Below are 22,931 nucleotides of genomic sequence, written 5' to 3' on the forward strand. Positions count from 1 at the left end.
CGGTGTGGAGCTGGGGGCTTGGCCTTTGGCTTTTGCCTGGAGCTTGGGCCTTTTGCTGGGGGCTTAGATATGATCATGCTGAGGGTATGGAGCTGGGGGGCTTGGCCTTTCCTTTGACTTTTACCTGGAGCTTGGGCCTTGTGCTGGGGGCTGACATATGATCATGCTGATGGTATGGAGCTGGGGCTTGGCCTTTCATTTGACTTTTACCTGGAGCTTGGGCCTTGTGCTGGGGCTTAGATATGACCACGCTGAGGGTGTGGAGCTGGGGGGCTTGGCCTTTCCTTTGACTTTTACCTGGAGCTTGGGCCTTGTGCTGGGGGCTTACATATGATCATGCTGAGGGTATGGAGCTGGGGGCTTGGCCTTTCCTTTGGCTTTTACCTGGATGGAGCTTGGGCCTTGTGCTGGGGGCTTAGATATGATCATGCTTAGGGTATGGAGCTTGGGGGCTTGGCCTTTCCTTTGGCTTTTACCTGGATGGAGCTTGGGCCTTGTGCTGGGGGCTTACATATGATCATGCTGAGGGTATGGAGCTGGGGGCTTGGCCTTTCCTTTGGCTTTTACCTGGATGGAGCTTGGGCCTTGTGCTGGGGGCTTAGATATGATCATGCTTAGGGTATGGAGCTTGGGGGCTTGGCCTTTCCTTTGGCTTTTACCTGGATGGAGCTTGGGCCTTGTGCTGGGGGCCTAGATATGAAAATGCTTAGGGTATGGAGCTCGGGGGCTTGGCCTTTCCTTTGACCTTTACCTGGATGGAGCTCGGGCCTTGTGCTGGGGGCTTAGATATGATCATGCTGAGGGTATGGAGCTTGGGGGCTTGGCCTTTCCTTTGGCTTTCACCTGGATGGAGCTTGGGCCTTGTGCTGGGGGCTTAGATATGATCATGCTTAGGGTATGGAGCTTGGGGGCTTGGCCTTTCCTTTGGCTTTTACCTGGATGGAGCTTGGGCCTTGTGCTGGGGGCTTACATATGATCATGCTGAGGGTATGGAGCTGGGGGCTTGGCCTTTCCTTTGGCTTTTACCTGGATGGAGCTTGGGCCTTGTGCTGGGGGCTTAGATATGATCATGCTTAGGGTATGGAGCTTGGGGGCTTGGCCTTTCCTTTGGCTTTTACCTGGATGGAGCTTGGGCCTTGTGCTGGGGGCTTAGATATGATCATGCTGAGGGTATGGAGCTTGGGGGCTTGGCCTTTCCTTTGGCTTTCACCTGGATGGAGCTTGGGCCTTGTGCTGGGGGCTTAGATATGATCATGCTGATGGTATGGAGCTGGGGCTTGGCCTTTCCTTTGACTTTTACCTGGAGCTTGGGCCTTGTGCTGGGGGCTTAGATATGACCACGCTGAGGGTGTGGAGCTGGGGGGCTTGGCCTTTGGCTTTTGCCTGGAGCTTGGGCCTTGTGCTGGGGGCTTACATATGATCATGCTGAGGGTATGGAGCTGTGGGGGCTTGGCCTTTCCTTTGACTTTTTTTTTTTTTTTTTTTTTCCATTTGGCTTTGGTCTTGTTCTGGGGATTCCACTTCCTCCACTTCCACAACCTCCACCCCACCACCCGCCTCACCCCTGCTGCCTTACCCAGTCGAGAGCCACTGCCCTCCGGGGAGGAACAACACACCCATGGGCCCAGGGGCACCCGGCGCACCATCCGGTCCTTGCGGCCCCAGACTTAAGCACTCCCCCACCGGACTAAACCTCTACAGTACGCGCGCTCAAAGCTCCGGGCCACTGGTAGACCTCGGCGGACCTCTGGCCACTGGTAGACCTCGGCGGACTTCTGGCCACTGGTAGACCTTGGGACTTAAAAAAATAAATTATTATAAAAGAACCGCATTGATTGGCGTTGGGAGGGGGGTCTCTCATGGCCGAAGCCATGCAGTACTGATCAGAGACCTGTAATCAGGCCTGTAATCAGACCCGTACAGAACACCCGTACAGTGTTGGTATGGAAACAAGCTACATCAGTAAGGAGAACAGTACAGTGCATTGGTGGATTATTTGAAAGCTCAAGCTAAAAGGTACGTTTTAAATCTAGATTTAAACAGTGTCTGAGTCCCGAAGACCAACTGGAAGTTTATTCCAGAGTTTGGAGCTCAATAAGAGAAAACTCATCCTCCAGCGTTGATAATAATCTCTTTATTTGTAAAAAAGTGTTACATATAATCCAAGAGTATTTTACTTGGTGAGAGGAACACAAGTATGACCTATAACAAACAAACTGTATTACACAGAGAAAAATACACTAATCAACAAAGAAAGAATAATTTAATAAAAGTAAAATATATATATATATATTTATAATTATACTAACATGTACAGAAATGATCTGTACAGCCGTGCAGTAACCACAGTGCAAATGTTCTTAGAGATGGAGACTGTTCCTCTCCCACTTCAGGTTTCTGGATATGGTGGTGCCCAGGAACTTGAGTGAGTCTATTCTGGGTTTAGCAGCAGTTGGTTGTTGCTCCACCAGGAGACCAGCTGCTTGACCTCTTTTCTTTAGAACCACCCCACTAGAGTGGAGTCATCCGCAAATGTCAGGATCTTTCCAGCCGATTCCCTCGAGACACAGTCATTGGTGTAGAGGCTGAAGAGAAGAGGTTAGGGAACACAACCTTGTCCTCGTCCAGTACTGAGTGTCCGGAAGTCTGAAGTGTGTTTTCCCAGCTGCACCTGCTGTCTCCCGGAAATCTACAATCCACTGACACATGGAGTCTGGCACTGACAGCTGGGACAGTTTAGCTTGGAAAAGTTGCGGCACAACAGTGTTAAAAGCTTAGCTAAAGTTTACAAACAGAACCCTAGCATAGGTTCCAGGACTGTCGAGATGCAGCAGAATGAACTGAAGGGTCAAGTTGACCCTGCAGGGGATCCAGCAGGGGTCCGTAACGGACTTTAGGTGGGCTAAGACCAGGTGTTCAAAGACCTTCATGACTACAGAGGTCAGGACGACAGGCCTGTAGTCATTCAGTCCAGCATTTATGTGTTTTCTCTTAGCTGCCTTAATCCTTCTATCCAGTCTGTATTTGGCCTCTTTTTAGACCATTCTGCCCCCACTCCTGAACGCTGCCTCCTTTTCCCCAGAAGCTGTTTGAGTTCTGCTGAGAACCAGCGTTTGTTATTGTTGTATTTCACAAGTGATTTGGTTGAAATACAGCTGTCTTCACGGACAAGCAGGCAGCATGTACCATCAGCCACCAGCAGGGGACCTGGCCAGCACAGTAGGAAAGCTGGTGGAGCTGGAGCAAAGAACTCCAAGCCCCAGAATCCGCAGTGGTAATCAACACTGACCAGACCCACCCAGCCAAACACACTTGCCCGTCACACCATACGTAGAGGGGTGAATGGTAACAGTGGGTCTAAGTTGCAAACAGTCGGACACGGCGGACGACCAAACTTGAGGTGTTCCACTCCGCGTGGAAGGACAGCCTTAGTCAATATAGAAAGACACTCATTAAAGCTCGCTCAGTGTATTTGGACTTTCTGATCGAGAAAAACAAAAACAAACCCTTTTCTTTTTGCTGAGATCTCTAAACTTACTAAAAGCCAGGCAGACACTCAACCCCAGATTCCAACACCTTTAACCAGTAATGTTTTTATGGACTATTTTTTAAAATAATAAAAATAAATATTATTTGTAATAATAAAATAGAAAATAGACAACAAATCCAACCCTGCTGTTTAAATCAAACATGGCCATCAAGCAAGACGGAGCTGCTGTACATCCCGGGAACTGCTGGACCAAGAAACGATCTTGCCATCACCTTTGAGAACTCACTTGTCACTCCTTCTACTGAAGCCCGAAGTCTTGGTGTAGTGATGGATGATCAGTTATCGTTCTCAAGTCATGTTGCAAACGTAACTCGGCCCTGCAGATTTCTTCTGTACAACATTCGGAGAATTCGACCCTTCCTCTCTAGAGAGGCCACCCAGGTGCTTGTTCAGTCTCTCGTCACTTCCAGACTTGACTACTGCAACTCTCTTCTGGCTGGTCTCCCTCTGCGCACCATCAGGCCCCTGCAACTCATCCAGAATGCAGCGGCACGGGTCGTCTTCAATGTCCCTAAATTTAGCCATGTCACTCCACTGCTGCGTTCTCTCCACTGGCTTCCTGTAGCTGCCCGCATCAGATTCAAAACCCTGACGCTGGCCTACAAAGCCAAGACTGGACCAGCCCCTCCGTATCTGATGGCAATGGTCAAAAGCCGATCCGCACCAAGAGCCCTTCGAGCTTCAAGTACGGCTCGGCTCGACCCACCATCCCTCAAAATCCACGGAAGACAAGCGTCCAGGCTTTTTTCTGTCCTGGCACCAAAGTGGTGGAACGAGCTTCCCCTGGGTGTCTGAACGGCCGAGTCCCTCGCTGTCTTCAAACGCAGACTGAAGACCCACCTCTTCCGAGAGTACTTGGACGAATAGTTCTATGGTCGCCTTATTGTATTGTGTTTAGCAATGTCTAAGCTTAGAGGTATCTTTTGAATTATTAGCCTATTCTAACTAGCGAAGGTTTTCTTGGGTAAATAGCAAAGCACTTTGTAAGTCGCTCTGGATAAGAGCGTCTGCTAAATGCCGTAAATGTAAATGTAATGTAAATCTGCTTTAGAATATAACTTAGTTGTAGAACAAAGGCTGGAAGCCTTCAACCCACTTTCTCAACCACAACTAGAACAAATTATTTACTCAGCAAATTGTACAACCTGTGCACTCGACCTAATTGCCTGTAAAATACTAAAAGAAATACTCCCAATCATAATCTTGGTGTCATATTTGACTCAGATTTATCATTTGAACAACATGCAGCTAATATTAGTAGGACAGTCTTTATGCAGCTTAGGAACATTGCCAAACTAAGAAACTCCTTATTTCTACAGGACGCAGAAAAGCTCGTACACGCTTTTATTACCTCAAGGCTAGATTACTGTAATGCACTACTGTCAGGTTGTTCCAGCAGGAACCTCAATAAACTTCAGCTGGTGCAAAATGCTGCAGACAGGGTTCTTACTAAACCTAGAACATCTGACCATATCAGTCCAGTTCTGTCAGCACTGCACTACTCCCAATTTGGTCAGCACTTCATTGGCTTCTTAAAAGATTCTGCTTTTAACATATAAAGCCCTACATGACCTCGCTCCTGAGTACCTGCAAGATCTTATTACATACTAAGAACCATCAAGACTACTTAGATCTCAGAGTGCTGGCCTCTTACTCATTCCCAAAACTCAGAAAACCTCAGCAGGGGGAGGAGCCTTTTCTTATAAAGCCCCCAACTCTGGAATAACCTTCCAGATAATGTTGGGGACTCAGACACAGTCTCAGTCTTTAAATCTAGGCTGAAACTCATCTGTTTAGTTTAGCTTTTGGTAATTAATGTTTCCCCTTACATAAAGGTTGCAGGTCCAGGGGTTCGTGGATGCAGGGAATTGTAGTACACTGAGATGCTGGAGAGGACATCGCCTCGCTGCTTGCATGTGATCACTCAGGTTTGTGGACGGTGGAGCAGATGGACGCTAGTGTTTCAGGGAGCTCCCGTGTCTGTGTTACCTTCTGGCTCTCTCCTTGTAATGAGGCTGTTATAGTCAGACCTGCCAGAGTCGTCAGACACACTCTGATACTGATCAACATTCTATGATCTACATAAAATCCTCTGTCTCTTTACCTTCTCTGAGTAAATGATCACCCAGCCCGACTTGCTGGAAGATGGGCCGCTGAGGTCCCCTCTACTTGCGTCAGACCAACTGCCACCCACCAGTCCGGCCAGCATCTCAGCTCCTACCACTGCTACCTGTCTAATGACCATGTTAAACCTAAATGGACTATCTGCCGCTATTAATATCCCCACTATTACCCATCATTACTCTCATTACTCTGATCATCACTGCAATGACTATATTAAGTTCAACTACACCATGATTATTATATCATGGTTTATGATCAGAGCAGTTCAACAGTATAGATGGTTTGGTGACTTTTATCATTTACCACCAAAGTCCTTAATGGCCAGCCCTTTCCATTTCTGCCTGGACACACTCTTCAAAATGGCAGGATCCTTCTCCACTTGAACTCTGGAAGCTGACTTCCACAGTTGCAGGATGGCGTTGGGAGCAGGGTGGTTGGCCTTCCATCCTTCCTTCGCAATCATCCATGACATCTTACCTGCTGTGGGCTTTACATGAGTAAAGAGGCACATTCACCTGGCTTTGCACACCTCCTGGGAGTGGGCCTTTGAAATGGGCTTCCTCAGAGTTTGGAGCAATTCCTTGTAAGCCTGCAAACGGAGCTGTTTATCATTCTTTTCTGGATCCAGCCTTGATGTCAGGTAATCCAGAAACCTGAGGATGTTCTTCATGTAACTGAGAACAGTGGCTGCACTCATGTCTGTGCTCTGGAGACTGGCCAGGAAATCCTGGGTCTCTATGCTTTTCGTCATGAAGTCCAGAGTTGGCTCGCCCTCACTTAACTGCACATAACACAGGAAGAGGGACTGCTACAGCCTCTGTGATCAGGGACACATTGTCAACCTGTCAGGAACAAACGAGGAACGTTCTCACCACTGAGAGAATATCACCATGAAGACCTTTCCTGAGCCAAGAATCAGAGAACTAGGGCACTACCTTGGACTTGGAGCCATGCTGAGCGGGGTGGAAAGAGCTTTAGCTAGAAGCTAACATTAGAATCATTACCACTGTTAGTCTAGATCATACACACTGTAGAACCTGCAGGCTTGTGGTCTGCACAGAGGCAGTGTTCACTCTCTGAGATCGACACTTCTGAAGGTTGACTGTCTGGGGGGTTCAGTGGGGGGTCATTAACACCTTTTTAAGCCTCTTCTCTGTCCTCCCCCACAAGCTTAGATGTTTTAGGAAATACACCCCACCCACACACACACACACTAATTGATGGTGTAGACTGGTCTTCAGGAAAGAATGAGGAATGTTCTTCTAACATCATGAAAAGAAAATGGACATGAGGAATGTTGCTGAAACTGGTGTGCTAAGGTTGACACAGTAAGAGATTCTACCTCCTGCTGGCAGTTGAAAACCTTTAAGGTCTCTCTCAGGTAGTTCTTGGAGTCCTGCAGAAGTTTGGTGTCATCTGGAAACTTCTTGTACAGACCCGCCTCCTTCATCTTAACACGGAGAGAGGTGGTCACTGCTGGACCTTTTCTTTTAAAAAGTAGAAAAACTAAGGAACACGCTCAGTCCAACACGCTCGGTCCAAACTCGGACAGAGGACAGAGTCACCATTCTTACCTTTGCCAAGAAGGATCTGCCAATTGGAAAGGGATCTGGAATCACTATGCTCCGGAGAAGATTCGGCAGAGGCTGTAGCAGTCAATGTAGCCGACGTCACAGAAGCAGCCTTGGTGTTGCAGTGGAAGGTACTGATGGTTCATCACCCACCAAGTCTGATTCACGGGGCAGGTCGGTGATGAGAAAGCAATGTTCCTGGAACAGCTTCACCAGCCGATGGCGACAGGGCCTGTGTGGCAGAACCTCACACAGATATCTGTAGTCCCAGGTCCTGTTCTCCCAGCACCAGTCCTTGGAGGATTTCTTGGCCCTTTTCAGCTCAGCTGCTCTTTCCTATGAAGACTTTGCTGTTAATCTTCAGAAAGTCTGCATGAAAGCAATGTTTCTCTGTGGTTTCTTGCACAGTAAACAGTGCACAACATTGTGATCAGCAAAGGTTCTGCATAAGAAACGAGAACAGACGTTACAGACAGGGACGTTAGAAAGTCTTCAAAACAAAATGCAGAAACATCTACAATGAAAGAAGCAACAACATGACAAGCAAACCTGCTCAAATAAAATGTTCATAACCTGTAGGCCGTTCTACTCGCCCAGAGAGTTCAGCTCGTTCATCCTAGCCGGCACCTACATTGCGCCAAGCGCGTGCACGAGCGACGCGCTGAAACAGCTGGCGGAACAGATCACGAAGGTGGAGCGGGAGTTCCCGGACTCACTCCTCATCATTCTGGGGGATTTTAACAGTGCGAACCTCACGAAGGAGATGCCCAAATACAGACAACAGATCGCGTGTCCAACACGAGAAGGCAACACACTGGACAAGTGCTACACCTGTATCAAGAATGCCTATCGCGAGGGTCACGCGCGCAGCTGTCGGGCTCTCCGATCACAGCCTCGTTCACCTCATTCCAACCTACCGGCAGAAACTCAAAACCAACAAGCCGGTCATCACAACAGTGAAGAGGTGGACCAGTGGAGACATTGAGAAGCTGCAGGGCTGCTTCGAATCCACAGACTGGGCTGTGTTTGAGGAGGCGACAGACGGACTGGATGAATACTAAATCACAGGTGAGATACAGTAACAACAAACCCTGGTTTACTGCTGAACTCAAACAGCTTCGGAGGGAAAAGGAGGAAGCGTTCAGGAGTGGAGATAGAACTCTCTTTAAGGAGGCCAAATACAGACTGGAGAAAGGGATCAGAGCTGCGAAGAGCAAGTACTCAGAGCAGCTGAACAGACACATCACTGCTAACGACCCATCTTCAGCCTGGAAAGGCCTTCAGCATCTTACTGGTCACAAGGTGAGAAAGACCCCCCTCCTCCTGAACGACCGACACCTCACCAACGACCTGAATGAGTTCTACTGCAGATTTGAACTCACAAAAGACAATCAGACTGTCTCCACCTCCACCCCCACACTGGCCCTCTCACCTCTGCCTCCTGCTCATCTCTGCATCAACCTGCAGGATGTTCACAGGCTCTACAGCAGACAGAAGGTGAGGAAAGCCCCCGGGCCTGACTCAGTCTCTCCATCCACCCTAAATCACTGCTGTGACCAACTAGCTCCAGTGTTTACAGACATCTTTAACAGATCACTGGAACTCTGCTCTGTTCCAGCCTGCTTCAAAACCTCCACCATCATTCCAGTTCCCAAGAAATCCACCATTACTGGACTGAATGAATACAGGCCTGTCGCCCTGACCTCTGTAGTCATGAAGGTCTTTGAACGCCTGATCCTAGCCCACCTGAAGTCCATCACGGACCCCCTGCTGGACCCCTTGCAGTTTGCGTACCGAGCAAACAGGTCTGTCGATGATGTGGTCAACCTGACCCTGCACTTTATCCTGCAACATCTCGACAGCCATGGAAACTATGCTAGGGTTTTGTTTGTGGACTTTAGCTCGGCTTTTAACACTGTTGTGCCGCAGCTTCTTCAGACCAAACTCTCCCAGCTGTCAGTGCCAGACTCCATGTGTCGGTGGATCGTGGATTTTCTGACAGACAGGAGACAGCAGGTGCGGCTGGGGAAGCACACTTCAGACCTCCGGACACTCAGTACTGGAGTCCCACAGGGTTGTGTTCTTTCACCCCTTCTCTTCAGCCTCTACACTAATGACTGTGTCTCCAAAGATCCAGCTGTAAAGATCCTGAAATTTGCAGATGACTCCACTCTGGTGGGCCTCATAGCCAACAGTGATGAGTCTGCCTACAGAAAGGAAATTGAGCAGCTGGTGTCCTGGTGCAGCAACAACCACCTGCTGCTAAACACAGAAAAGACTGTAGAGATGGTGGTGGACTTCCGACACAATCCCTTCCCCCCCTCCACATCAACAACACTGCAGTATCCATGGTGGAGTCACTCAAGTTCCTGGGCACCACCATCTCCAGAGACTTGAAATGGGAGGAAAACACCCTCTCTATCACCAAGAAAGCTCAAAAACGAATGTTCTTCTTGAGACAGCTCAAGAAATTCAACCTGCCACAGACCCTGATGATCCAGTTCTACACAGCGATCATCGAGTCCATTCTCACAGCCTCCATAACTATCTGGTTTGGTTCCTCCACCCCACAAGAAAGAGCCAAACTCCAGCCCATCATCAGGACAGCAGAGAGGATCATTGGATGTAACCTGCCATCACTTCAGCAGATCTACACCAGCAGGATGAGGAAGCGGGCTGGCAAGATTACATCTGACCCCTCACATCCTGGACACCTCCTCTTCCAGACACTCCCCCCTCTGGTAGAAGACTGCGGTCCATCAAAACCAGCACAACACGCCATGCTAACAGCTTCTTCCCCAGAGCTGTAGCGCTCCTCAACCACAGTGGACACCTCCCACTGTGACATACACTGTGACATACACACCTCCCACTGTGACCATACAACTGAACTGTACCTAACTGAACTGAACAGCTATTTTGCACTCTGCCTATTTGCACTATGTCTATTTGCACACTGTACAGATGTTCTTTTCTGTAAATATCAGCTCTTTATTACCTTTAGTACTTCTTACTTTTTTAATTTATCCCCTATCTATTTATTGTTTAGTGTCATTTTTCCTTTAGTTTAAGACTGTGTTATGTGTTTTTTTGTTACTTGTCATATGTGTTGCTCTCACCAAGACAAATTCCTTGTATGTGCAACATACTTGGTGAAATAAAGAGATTCTGATTCTGATTCTGATTCTGAAAAGCTCTTACCTCTTCGGAGCTTGTTCAGCCATTTCCAGAGCAGTTCAGCATAAAAACAGCAAGTGAAGAAAGCAACAAGGCAAACGGCAGGAAGCATACGAGTCTCGGCAAAAACACACACTGAGGAACCTTGACTTCACCTCCTGTGTTTACACCACAAATGATGTCATGATGGCTGTACTTGGACTCATTGGTTTCATTGTCCTAACAGTAATGGCCTTCTGGCTCCACAATAGGCCTTAAATGGTGGCTCCAATAGTGTTGCAAACAGAGTGGAAAGCTGAGAAGTTCTGCCCAAAGTTTTGATAGCCCCACAGTTAATGGCCTATTGGCTCTACAATAGGCCTTGTATCTGAGGCAATGGACAATAGCCCAACACTGGTGGTTAAAACTGATCTGGTATTTATCTTGTTATAGAACAACAGGGCTGTTATGAAACATTACTATATGTTGTTCAGCATATTAATTTAGACAAATCCAAATACATTGTTTAGGATGTATGTCTCTGATCCCCTGTTTATCATAACATTAACATGATTGAGTGCAAACACTGGAAGAAGCATTTGAACACTTTTACTCAACATCATAAACAATCTAAAACCTGCAGGCTTGTGATCTGCACAATGAAATGTACATTGCATAAGCGCTGACGTGTTTGTATGTTGTCAGTCTGAGAGATCAATAGTCTTCCACTATTGATGCTGAAAGAGGGGCAAGCAGGGGAGTTTTGTATAAGCCCCCAGGGGAATCTACAATATGATACTAAAAAGCAATACCGTTTATAAGCTTCAGGTCATTCGCCAGCGCGGATGAGAAAAGCGTACATTTCGGTATTCTAGACTTTATTATTCAGGATTAAAGTCACCTACAGACATGAAAAACACATCATTGCAAACAGCATGACTTACCCTAGCCATTGACCTATCGGCAGAACTACGAGTAATCCAGTAAAACTGCTACAGTCTAGTCCTTTCTGTAAGAAAAATGTCCTCTAGTCTCTGCCTCTGTGTAGCAGATGGTGACCCAGTAATGCAAAGTTCTTCAAAGTTCAGAATCAAAGCACCATCTTAAGTATTAAGTATTGAGGACTTAACCACTTAGAATTTAGAAAGAGCTTTATTGGACAATAAAATTTAAGAAGCCACTCAACTAGCTGGTACAAAATTCTAAAAGGCACCGACACATATGAAAGACATGACAACCTAGTAAACAGCGAGTAATAAAATAATAAGGACACATTGAAATACACCTGATTGTGGGTAAAGTGCAGAGTACTGAACACCATTCTATTAATCTGTGCCCCTCATCTTTCCCAACCTTCTCCACCTCCAAGCCCTCACCTGAAAGAAAAAAGAAATGAAGAAAAACTTCTGTTAAACTTAAGACTGATGTTTGAGTATGTTGAGAAAGAAAGTCAGTATGTAAGGAAAATCAGACATGGGGAAGGTTGTAGTTTGTGTGCTAATAATAGTTGTGATCTCACCAATCTCTGATGGCAGTAGCGAGAAGGCACTACTCGTCTAGCCAGTCCAGGTCCAAGCTTCTACCTTTAAAGGACTGTCTGTTGACACCATAGTCAAACATCAGTTCCTTGTTGACCGGAATGTCAACCAGGGCCCTGAAGAGCATGACATGCCTGGCCTCCCCGTCCATCATCAGCACACATTGCAGTGGCTTAAGGTTGGGGTTCTGTCTGGAGTGGTTGATCCGTCGGCCGATGGTGTCGGCATCAGGGTGGCACTCGCAGGGGAACGTCTGGGCATCTATGCAGAGATCCTTCCCTCCAGCCTTGAAAATAAACAGGTAGCCTGGTCCTTCTGCCATGTTCTCCATCATTGCCCTTCCTTGTTCTCCTGTGATGACCTTCCCATGGTAATCGCACACTATGTCACCCTTCGAAAAGGGATGGGTTGCCACCACTCCTGTAGTCAAGAGAACAAAATATTTTCATTAAGGAATTTTTGCAATTCATATGATTTGATCTTTTCTCCCATTTCCAAGAAAGAAGAGGGAGTTTCCTACCTAGCCCTTTTCCTGGTCCAAAATCTTTAATGGCCAGGCCTTTCCACCTCTGCCTGGCCACACTGTTCAAGATGGTAGGATTCTTCTCAACATCAGCTTTGGAAGCTGGTTTCCAGAGTCTTAGGATGATGTTGGGAGAAGGAAAGTTGGCCACCCAGCCCTCTTTCTCAATCGCACGTGCAGCCTTACCCAATGTTGGCTTTCGATGAAAGTGCGCTGCAATCACGAGCGAGATCAATTTGGTCACGCACGTCAGTCTAAACGAACGGCCAGATGTTTCTAAATTCTGTGGTCAGTACTGTATTTATGGACTGCAGTACTTACACAGCAGATGATCCTGCCTCTGCTTGTACTGTTGACACCTCCACCTGTCATAAAAGGAGCGCTCAGCCTGGAACCCTGCATCGATCCTTGCTTTCTTGCTAGGTGACTGGCCATCAAGGGTCACAGGGAATGCTGCCAAAAAGTCAGAAAAGTGCTTTCTGGCAGGCTGGACCGGTGGCGGGGCAGTGGAGTGGGTGCTGGGAACGTGATCTGGAGAGGAGCTGTGAAAAGAAGGGCAGAAAGAAGGTTAAAATATTACAAATGAGGAAGACTTTTTAAACTATGGTAAGACGCTCTTGTAATGTATTATAGTGGTGCAAGAAAAAGAAACCTACCCGCCCAAGGAGTCCAGAAGTTTAGCTGTGGCCACCACAGCTTGAGGCATGCGCATCCTGTAATGTTGCTTGGCCACAGCACTGCTGTGGGCTAAATAATGAGCCACGCCCTCCGTCTGGCTCTCCGTAAAGGTTCCAGATGCCTGTGTCTCAGCAGCTTTTCGGACCTCCTGGCTTGTGGCAGGCCTAAGTTTATAGCTGCAATGAGAAAATGATACAGGACATGTTTACTGTGGCATAAATGAGTTAAATACAATCGTATCAATATTTAGACACCAGAACATTTGAAGATTTATGGAGTTACATACCTTCCATGGAGGCGCTTCAGGTTATTTGTTGCACTGTTAACAGGTTTTCCATTTGATGAAATGAAAAACTTCTTACATTGCTTTCTTAGGAAGATAGGCCGGATTTTTTCGTAGTATGCCTGGAACCACTGTGCGTATGACAAGAATAACCATCACGTGGTTGTAATGCAATGTAAGCCTTGCGTCATAAAACAGGCAAATGTGGCTGCTAAACAACTTACCGCTTCCTCCTGCTGAGTCAAAGCCAATGTGGCAATCTGCATTGTTGCAGTCTTGTGTTGGCAAATGCCGATCACAGCCCTCCCGTCAACATGTTGCCGGTTGATCCACTCCATCTCCTGGAAAACAAAGAAAAATCAACGTTTATTAATGCGTACGCTTCAAAATAACCACGGCAGCATATAAAAGGTATAATCTCCTGTAAGCTGTTAAAAAGAGATGCACTTACAGTCATGCCTTCCACCGCTCCAGGCCGTTGAAAGTGCCGCAACATCATCACTGCTTCGCAGTAGTATCTGTACATGGTCTTTTCACTTTCTGAGAGCAGGTCATCAGTGATTAACTTCCCGAACAAGATCAGGAAGTCCGGCTTAGCCACTCTCAGGATCTCCTGACAGTCTCTTACAGACCGCAACCCCACCACAAACTTGACATACCTACATAACAAAAACAAAACGAGTAGAGAAAATGAGAGGGGGGTAAGTACAGACGTCACACTCAGGACAGTTGGGGTAAATGAAGAAGTTCTCTAATACTGTGGACTAAATGAGAGTCCAGCACTTCATATACAGTGGGAGCAAGGAAAAAACAGTAAGGAATCAATTGTACCTGGCTTTGCACACCTCATGCGAGTGAGCCTTTGAAATGGGCTTCCTAAGAGTTTGGAGCATCTCCTTGAAAGCCTGGCATTCCATACGGAGCTGTGCATCCCTCTTTGCCAGATCCAGCCTTGTTTTCAGGTAGTCTAAAAACCTGATGATGTTCTTAATGTAATTGAGAACGGTGGCCGCGGTCATGTGTGTGGCTTGCAGACTGGCCAGGAAATCCCGGGTCTCTATGCTCTTCGTTAGGAAGTCCAGAGTTGGCTCATCTCCACTTGGCTGCACAAAACGCAGGAAGCGGGACACGTTGTCGACCTGTCGGGAAAGAACAAGGATCGTTATCATCATCATCAAAAGTAAATTTATAGGGTAAACTTTTCTTCAGGAAAGATTTAGAATGCCTAACATATCTGTCTGCTGACAAAGTGGCAAGCACACCACACACGCCAATTTATTTATAGTGTAGACCAGTAAGAGATCCTACCTCCTGCTGGCAGTTGGGGACCATCAAGGTCACCCTCAGGTACCTCTTGAAGTCCTGTAGAAGCTTGGTGTCATCTGGAAACTTCTCGTACAGACCCGCCTCCTTCATCATAACACGGACAGAGGTGGTCACTGCTGAACCTTCTCTGTTAAATTGAAGAAAAACACGCTCAGTCCAACACGCCCAGTCCAAACTCGGACAGAGGACAGAGTCTCACCGCTCTTACCTTTTCCAGGAAGGATTCATGGTCCTCTCGCAATGCTCAGAAGAGGAGTCTGACTCACTTTCCTCTGGTGACGAGTGGGCAGATGTTGTTGGTGTCTGACAATACGGCGTCACGGAAACAGACGCAGTTTCTGAGGTGGAAACTTCTGCTTGTTCATTATCTGCCATGTTAGACTCATGGGGCAGGTTGGTGAGGAGAAAGCCACGTTCCTGGAACAGCCTTACCAGCCGATGGCGACAGGGCCTGTGCGGCAGAACCTTACACAGGTATCTGTAGTCCCAGGTCCTGTTCTCCCAGCACCAGTCCTTGGAGGATTTCTTGGCCCTTTTCAGCTCAGCTGCTCTTTCCTCTGAAGACTTTGCTTTCATGCAGACTCTCTGAAGATGAACAGCAATGTTCCTCTGTGGTTTCTTGCACAGCAAACAGTGCACAACATTGCGATCGGCAAAGGTTCTGCGCAAGAAACGAGAACAGACATTACAGATGGGGACGTTAGAAAGCATCAACATGACAAGAAAACCTGCTCAAAGAAACGGGAATGCTCTTACCTCTTCGGAGCTTGTTCAGCCATTTTCAGAGCAGTTCAGCAGAAAAAAAACTGCAAGTGAAGAAAGCAACAAGGCACACTGAGGTAGCTTGACTTTCCCTCTTGTATTTATACCACAAACTGTGTCATAATGGCTGTACTTGGACTGAACCAATGAGCTTCCACTAAACAAAGGTAGGCCCTGCCCAACTCCTGCTGGAAGGTTTCATTGTCTTAACAGTAATGGCCTACTGGCTCCACAAAAGGCTTTGAGTGGTGGCTCCAATATGCAAACAGAGTGGCAAGCTGAGAAGTTCAGAAGTTGTTAATGGCCTATTGGCTCTACAATAGGCCTTGTATCTGAGGCACTATATGTTACAGTTTGTAGAGCTTGGAGGTGGAGGCAGGCGTAATTGCACGTCTTTATTAAACAAAACCAAAACAAAGCAAAATAAGAAAAACAAAATCAAAACAAACCACAAAAGAAACACAGACTGGGAAAATAATCTAAATACTAAAATTAACAAACTGACAAACCGACAGAACAAACAAGTACTAGGACTAATAAAAAAAAGCCGACACAGAGTCGGATGTGAACGACCTGGGAGCCGGCACTGGAGCAGACGACCTGGTAGCTGGCACTGGAGCGCCGGGCACCGCCAACACTGAAGCTGGAGCGGCGGGCACCACTGGCACTGGAGCTGGAGCAGCGGGCGCCACTGGCACTGTAATCGATGACACCACTGGCACAGCTGGTACTGAAGCAGCTGACCTGAGAGCTGGCACTGGAATAGTCAACCTGGGAGCAGCTGGCACTGGAATAGAAGTGGCACAGACACTGAAACAGAGGAGCGGGCCTGGCATTGGGGTAGGCGAATGCACCACTCCCGGGACAGGAGCTGGCAGCCTGGGCGCAGACACTGGAGCCTGAGCCTTAGAGGCAGACACTGGAGCCAGGACATTGGGCGCGGATACTTCAGCCGGGACCAAGAGCTCTTCAGGTCCGAGGGTTGCAGGCATGAGGAGGTCCAGGTAGTCCCATGAGTAATAATCCTCCTGCCATCCTAACCGCACCAAGCCCTATGCCCCACTATATTACCCTATGCCAAGCCCTATGCCCCGCTATATTAGAATGAATACAATCCTCCTGCCCTGCTCAATAAACCAACACTATGCAGCACATAGTACTAGTACTATATAGTATACAGTGTACTATATAGGCTAATGAACTAGCTATCTGGCTATGCTATGGTGCATTACACGCAGTGAAAAGCGCCCAAGGCTTCAGCGCCACCGCGGCGGCCCTCCTACTCGTCGCGGCGTAAGCCCGGAAGCTCACCTCTCTCTGCCAGCGACGGCCGGGTATGGGCCCGACGCTCCAGCGCCATCCATTTTCAGGGCTAGTTGATTTGGCAGGTGAGTTTTTACAAATCTCTTCTCAAAAAAACATCTGTACAAGTAAACACTATGGGATTTTTGACAATCATTACAAATTGTTAATTTAGCTAGAATCAGAATCAGAATCAGGAATTTGTCTTGGTGAGAGCAACACGTATGACAAGTGACAAAAAACACAGAACACAGTCTTAAACTAAAGGAAAATGACACTAAACAATAAATAGGGTAGGGGATAAATTAAAAAAGTAAAAAGTACTAAAGGTAATAAAGAGCTGAAAATATATTTACAGAAAAGAACATCTGTACAGGTGTACAAATAGTCATAGTATTAGTCATAGTCATAGCTAACTAAGCTCTCAAAAGCAAGCTTTATTTGCTGGTTCCCTGTCTAATCAAGCTGGCTAGGTTAAGTTATGTTAGCATATGGGCATGATTTAAAATAGCTAGCTGACTTTAGTAAAACTACTGTTACACATGACCTTATGAACCTGACCTAGCCAGCCTTCTAACCTTCTATCACTCACTTGGTTCAAGCTAGCTCAGCAAGATAAGCCCAGAAAATCAACTAAAATAAATCATGAAAAATGCTGACCTTCACTGAAAGATTGTGCATCACGGTCCATCCCCAGAATGGACTCACCGGTCTCCAGTTCTTGATCTCCTGTAAGTTACCTTTCTTAGGTAAGGTGATAACTGCCCGTCTGCAGCTTAAGGGTAAGCAGGCCTCCATCAGGCTCTCATTAAGGGCCGCTGACAGATCCGCACCAAGCTCAGTCCCAAACGTCTTACAGAACTCCACAGGTAGGCTGTCTGTACCTGGGGTGGTCCCACCTTTCATGCCCTGTAGTGCCGTATAAAGCTCATTAACCCCTAGCGATCTTTCAAGAGCCACGTTAGAGCTCCTTGAGAGCTTAGGCATCCCAGCATAGAAGCCATCAGCCAGCCCAGCAGCATGCCTGTACTCACTATAGAACCGTACAGCCCGTTTCTGGATCTCAGCCGGCTCTGTCAGATCCCGTCCATCCTCGGAGCGCAGGGCATAAATGAAACAGCTCTGGCCATTTTTCCTCTCCAGGCCAAAGAAAAACTGAGATGCATCCATCTGCGTTGGAGTTTGAAAATGCAATCGGACCAAAGCCCCCTGTGCCCTGACACCCAACATGTCCTTAAGTACAGATGTTTTTGACCCCAGGGCTGCAGCTCAACTCCGATCTCCAGTAGACTCCAGCTGACGTTGCAGGTCAATAATTTCAGGCTGAAGCGATCTCACTGACTGAGTGATGCACCTCAACACACTGAAAGTGTAGTGCTGACAGAGCTGTCTTATGTTCACCTTCCCACAATCCCACTGTTCACATAAACTGCGAAAACAAAGCTTCTGCAGTTTAAAATTATTCAAATAAGCCATAAACACGCTTTGGAAACGTGAGTCAGACAGCAGAGAAGCGTTAAAATGCCAGTAGACTCTTGGGTTTAATGTTGGCAATAAAAACAGAAAACAGAACCAAACTAAGATCTGAAAAGCCGACCGGCGTGATGTCACAGCTTCTAAAAACATTAAGGTGATGCTTAAAACAATAAAAAACGGTCCAATCTGGCCAGAGATACAGAACCGTCTCTCGCCTTAGTCCAGGTATCCTGTCTATCCTGTCCAGGTATCCCCCCGTAGCTGAGCCCAAATGGCCACAAACAATCTCCCCATCCCATTCTGTCCTCCAGTGAACCTCGCTGGCAGGATCACTGTGTGTTTCCTGAAAGAACAAGATGTCTAGACCCGGTCTCTTCATTAAATCCTGGATCAGTGCTCTTGTTCTCATGTCTCGAACCCCATTTAGGTTTAAAGATCCCACCCTTATGTTACTCATAAGGAATAGGTGGTAAAGGCTATGGCACGGTAAGAAACACAAAGCTAGGACATCTCAAAGCTGGTTCATCATCATCATCATCATCATCATCATCCCAGTAAAGCTCCTGCAGAGTGACCTGCTCCTCACCTTCGTTCCTCATTACTGCACGGACTGAAAGTAATCATCCACCATTACCCCCTTCACATTTGTATTCTTGCTGAGGAACAGGCTGATCTGTGGGCATCACAGGAGTTCGGCTGACGTCCTGACGGGTTCAGGTTTCGAGCCAGAACTCACCTGACTCACCTCGCCAACAGGCCCAGCTACTGCACCCCCCTCAGGCTGCACCTGAGACAGTGCCCTCTGTGGCATCAGCCCTAGGTTGAGCACCACCAGACTCAATCTTCCCTCCAGACCCCCCAGCCACAGCAGGTTCAGGCACCACCCCTGCACCCATACCAGCCAGGTGTCCTCCACCCTCAGAAGCTGAAGAGCACAAACGCCTTAAATGCCACCTCCTGTCCACACCCACAACACATCATGTGATCAGTGGGAGCATAAAGCACACAGTCAAGCCGTCGATTCTGACCGTGAAGCTCAGGCTAAGATCTGCAGCTCCGTCCTTCAGCACCATGTACACTTACAGCCTGTAGCAGATAACATGAGTTTGACCACTGAAATGGATCATTTTTACAGGAGACCAGACCTGACCCAAACGAGACCGTTCAGAGATCAACGCCTGGTCAGTCATGAAGGGAGGGACGTTCAATAAAATGACCTTAGCAGGACGATCGAGTTCCCTGAACCACGACGACAGTCTGAACTACAGTGTTCGCTTTCTCAGCTCTGCCGCACTCCTCCACCTCTCACACAGCCAGCACACCACTCCCACAGCCAGCACACCACTCCACTCCTCCACCTCTCCCCCAGCCAGCATACCGCTCCACTCCACCGCCTCTCCCACAGCCAGCACACCGCTCCACTCCACCACCTTTCCCATAGCCAGCACACTGCTCGACTCCAACATCTTTCCACCACCTCTCACAGCCAGCACACCGCTGTACCCCACCACCTCTCTCCCATTCAGCCCACCGCTCCAATCCTCCACCTCTCCTCCACCTCTCCCACAGCCAGCACTCTTCTCCACTCGTCCACTCGTTTTTAATGTGGGGAACGGAAATGCTCTGTACATCTATGCTTTTATTATTATTATTATGATCATATATTATAATTATTATTATTATTATTACTAAATTATCTCTGTAATTTTAGCAACCAACACATAGCATTAGCTACACAGCTAATATAGCTAGCTAACAAACTGCTGGTAAAATGTTAGTTAGTAAACAGTGAGATATTTGCTTAATAAATAAAGACTAAAAGGTACGGCTGCACTGTGATGTAAATAAAGAGTTGTACTTCAGCAAACTGCTGTGGTCTCTCTTGCTGAGGAACTAGCTAGTACCTTTAATGCTACTTTTTTATTAAACATTAAACCACCACAATGACCACATTGAGATGGAATTTGGTTTCTGCTTTTATTCCATCAATGCAGTGAAAACACACACATACACACACAGTGGACAGTGAGTATCGAACCCACAACCCTGTGATCAACAGCCCAGAGCTCTAACCGCTGAGCACCACTGCCCCCAAGTTGGTAACTTCTGCATTGGCCGGGAATCGGACATGGATCTCCCACACAGCAGGCAAGAACTCTACCATGGAACCACCAACGCCTTTACTGTGGAGTGTTAGTGCTAACGAAATCTAGCTAACTATGAAGCTAACTGTGAAGAGAAATACACGAAGCAGAAGTTTCTTCTTGTAGAAAAAACTTTGGCAGTACTGTTTAATCTGCTTTCACCAAGTCTAACATATATTGTGTAGAGAGCAAACGCAAGCCTTCTAGCTAACGTGAGCTAGCTAGCTAACTACACCTAGCAAAGACAGCCTTAACCTTACCTCATCATCTTTAAGTGGCTTTACTTGTTCTTGTGTCGACTGTCCGACTCTGAAAAGTAAGAAATGTCTTCTTCCAGGATGGAAAGATTGAGGACAACAAACCTGTGCATTGAGCAGTGTAGGAACCCTGACCCACCAGTAGGTGACAGCACCACCAGAAACTCCCAATGCACGTTTAACACCAGAAGAAGAAAATGGGCGTGGCTACACAGGTGATAAAAAGACTGTCCCAGCCAGGTAAACACCAAACAGAGAGAAACAGGGGAACCCAGGGAGCCTCTCCACTGTTCTAACAAAGGCCAGCCAGCTCTTGATGGGCCTAGCTCTAATCATCTTAGGAACCTTTAAAATTACTTTCTTCTAATCAAGCTCGTAGCAGGTGATCACGACCTGAACGAGCGGAAAGCCAACATTTCCTTTACCTACTACTGTGAACTTTTCCTGGACCAGGAGCCAGAAGGACCAGCATTCCCAGAAGCAGTACCTGGACATCACCTCAAGAACCGTCATTCTTCAAGGAGTGGTGAAAATGTCCTCCAATCAGCTGAGGACCACAACCACTGGATATTTGAGAAAGTGTCCGTCAGGTGATACTGAACTTCACCATCTGGGCGTAGTTTAGAGAGAGAATCCTTTGTCTTAAGGCTTAAAGCTTCTTCATGTCTTCTTTTTCTTTCTGAAAGATCCAGTAACTGCTGTCAGACCCTGCAGACTCAGGTCTGTGAGCAGAGCCACTTCAGTCCTCTTTACCTGCAGCCTCTCTTTCCTAACACTGGAAATACAGCTGAACACAGCAGCAGCTTTAACACACGTGTTCTTACAGTCAGCTTCACTAGATGTTAAGAGGTCAGCTGGTCTATGTTCTGCTCTTGGCTAGACCAGCTGACCTCATTAACATATAGGGGCAATCGCCATGTTTAAACATTCTCTCTCTCTCTCTCTGATAAATGCTTCATTTATTTACACCACACTGTCCGTCTAGAGATCATGTAATACTGGTTGTTGTCAGTAACTAAAGAATTCACGTTTATTGAAACCTTCAGAACTCAAACTCTTTGATCTGGCTTTCTCTAGTTAAAAATTAGTGATTGAGATATTAATGATTTGAACATATGAGACTGATTGATTTCATTATTGGAGAATTCTGACATCTAAGGGTTCAAATCCCTCTTTATTAGTTCCACAGTGGGGAAATTCTCAGTGTCAGAAGAAAATGATAGCAAGACACTCAGATGCTAAAAACTTAGATAAATTACTCTATATAAATAATAGAAGTACAAAACAAACTATCATTTACAGATTATTGCAAAATGACTTAATTGCACGTGTGTGTGTGTGTGGGGGGGGGGGGGTTCTGCACATTGTATTTTCACATTGAGGGAACATGTGTGTGTGTGTGTGTGTAGTTATGTGTGTGTGTATGTGGTCCGCTGGGAGCAGTGCTGGTTGTGCAGTCTGACGGCAGCAGGAAGGAAGTACCTGCGATACCCCTCCTTCACACACTTGGGGTGAAGCAGCCGGTCACTAAAGGAGCTGCCCAGTGCTGCCAGAGTCTCATGCATGGGCTGATCTGCGCAGGACTTGAGGAGCCTGGCACTGATTCAATCAGGACCTGTAGCTTTCTAAGGCTTGATCTTCCTCAGCTCATTTCTCACCTGGGTTGTTGTGAAGGACAGGTTGGAGCAAGGGGGCTGGGTGCTGGAATGTGTGAATGGGTAGTTGATGCTGCCAGACGATGAGCCATTAGGGGATGATGATGACTGTGAGCTGAAAGTTGAGAGAGGGGGGAGGGCAGCATGAAGGTAGTGCTACTGAGTGGGGATACAGCAGGGGTGTCTGTGTGGGGGCAGGGCTAGGTGATTGATCAAATCTGTTGAAAAACAGATTGAGCTCATTCACCCACTTTTGGTCCCCCGCCACCTGGGAGTTGGACTTTGTGTGGCCAGATATGGTTTTAAGGCCTTTCCAAACTCCTCTGACGTTGTTCTGCTGCAGCTGTTCCTCCAGCTTCTTCCTGTAGCTGGCTTTCTCCTTCCTGATCTTCCTTCTCAGTTCCCTCTGCACAGCTTTCAGCTCATCCTTTTCACCAGATCTGAGAGCCCTCTTTTTCTCTTTTAGGAGACCCTTTTTATCCGGATTAATCCATGGCTTGTTGTTGGAAAAAATTAGCAGTGCATGTTTAAGTGTAGTAGAGGTGTGTAGTGTGGAGGTCTCAAATGGGTTTACTGAAGGCCAGGG

Source organism: Salminus brasiliensis, chromosome 2 (assembly GCF_030463535.1).
Source record: "Salminus brasiliensis chromosome 2, fSalBra1.hap2, whole genome shotgun sequence".
NCBI lineage: Eukaryota > Metazoa > Chordata > Actinopteri > Characiformes > Bryconidae > Salminus > Salminus brasiliensis.